Consider the following 2,488-nt stretch of genomic DNA (forward strand, 5'->3'; position numbering starts at 1 on the left):
GCGCTCGGAAACGTGTCTTTAAGCGCCGTAAAATGATAGCAAGAAGGTGTAGTGTACGCGTACGGAACATCGGTACCAACAAACAGGATGTTGTTCGGCGAACGTGCCGCGCGCGTGCAGCGCGAATTTGATCCCGCGAAGCGATTCCGATTTCTTGCGAGCGATCGCACGCCGGTATCGCGCGCTTCGTACTTTATTATAACGGGCGCGATGATAGCTCAATTGTGCGAAACGTTAGATAAATTACCGTTTCGAATCGCTACAGCGAATCGCGCGCAGATGTATAAGGTAAGAATAATAAATCGCGCGCGCGGCGGAATGGGGTTTGATCGTAAGTGTATTCGCGATTGATCGTAAGTGTAATCGATTTAGTTGTTGTTTGCAACGTAGAAAAATTGCACACGGATGAACTCCGTAGTAGATAAAATGTAACTCGTGTTTGTTCAAGAATAAAATATTGTTACGCACACATGTGCACATACATACGTACACGTTGAAAAAAAAAATAAATATTACGCAATTGCGCTCAATCGACTGTTCACACAAAATCAAAAAAATTATACTTTGTTCAATGTTGTGAATTCCCGATATTTTTCGTATCACCCGGTGTATCTACATAGACGATCTATTCTAAGGTTGCATATACTAAATGTCTACATAGATACCTAAGATAGATACTTAAGATCCATACGTGGTGGTACATAAAAGTGCACAAGAGATACCTATCACACATACACACACACACACACACGCACACAGCACACATCGTTCCAGCGCGCAGGGAAGGCATAGATACCTGCATTATAAGCTCCCGCTTCCCAGCAGCATAGCATCCATTAATTGCTAGCTTTTCAAGCAAGCTCGGTCTGTGTTTAGAAGCTTCGAGCTATGTATTTCCGGTACGATATATCAGCAGAGAGTTAAAAAATGTGCACACAAAACATGAAAACAATTAAACGTCTCTCTTTCAATATATTTTAATTTAAAATTAAAATATAAATTTCTTTATTGTGTGCTTTTGTTACACAAATTATATTACTTCAATTTCGAATATAATAATATATTGTTGTGTCAAATGTATGATTTAAATTCACTTTAAAAAATGAATAGTTTACATTTTTCTATCTGCCCGACTGAAAAAAATGTAATTTTACTTTGTTGTATGCGTGAAAACAGTTTTTGTGCAATAAAAGTATATTTTAAAATTCAGAAACTGTGTGCAATCCAACGTTTTGCATCAAACCCATGAAATGTCGTTAGATTGCAAAATGTCACGTCGTGCGAATAATTATTTTCTATCTGAGTAGATTTTAAAGTGAGTTTGTATAATTGCTTTACGTTATGACCGAACATCCGCTAGCCGACAGCGATTATGTTGGTGATTAATAACTACATTAATTCAGGGATAGGAAGTTATGAAGAAGGGATTATATGTGATAAGAATTACGTTTAAGTAATTGCATTTAAGTAAGAAAACAGGAGTACAAAACAAAGTGATCAACTATTTAAGTAGTGATCCTATTTTTGATATTCTTACAACGATCTCCTTTAAATTATAACTCTGTTACGTTTTCTCTGACCTACCAATAAGTCATTTTTGAAGACGTAAACTGCATTAAAAAGTTTTTTATTTCGTAAAATTAAAAATTTAAAATTGCGTTTAAGTTAATTACAAAAGAATCAAAATAATCAGAAAACGGTGTACAGAAAGAACATAAATTGTTAGACAATCTCTCGCGAGAACAATACAAAGAAGAAAAATAGAGAAAAAGAAGAAAATGCTTTTAAACTTTATCCGAACAAGTTCTCGTCGCGCGTTCGCGCCGTTTCTCTCGTTTCCTCTTTCTTCGACGATCCAAGCGAGTCTCCCTTATTTTCCAGTTGGTTAACATCCGTGCGCTATGAGCAAGTCCTTACGAGCGGGACGCGAGAACAGGCGAGGGACATTATCAATGGATCTACCTTCTACGTGTACCACGTTCAAGGAGAGTGCTTAGTATAGCCGGCGCATGCGTTAACGCTAGTTTCTGCTTCCTTTAAAGAACGTTTCGTGCCTTCTTCCTTTCGTTTTTCCACTTATTAACTTGGATGATTTTCTACCTAACGGCGGGAAGATGATCGCAGAAGTCGTTTACAACACTCAGAGCGGGAGACTTTTAAATGGTTTCGTGGTACTTCAGATATCTGATTTCCTCGATTAACTACGTGCTAAGGTTTTTTGGTCAAAATAATTAAAATTTATGAATCGGTCGGGAAAGAGAGAGACGCGTATAACTTTTCACAGCAGTATAAATATCATCAAGTCTAAGATTTCTTCGAGAACGTTTCTTTCTGCTTTTCGATGCAGTTAATAATATGTGTAAACGGTAGAAGTGTTTTAGAGATTCGAATAATTTACAAAAACAATTTACATAACATATATAAAATTCTAATTAGCAAACACTGATTACGAATTGATTGCGATTATTCCGTGTTTTATTAATTCAAA

Source organism: Pseudomyrmex gracilis, unplaced genomic scaffold, assembly GCF_002006095.1.
Source record: "Pseudomyrmex gracilis isolate BER0280 unplaced genomic scaffold, ASM200609v1 scaffold_171, whole genome shotgun sequence".
Taxonomy (NCBI): Eukaryota; Metazoa; Arthropoda; class Insecta; order Hymenoptera; family Formicidae; genus Pseudomyrmex; species Pseudomyrmex gracilis.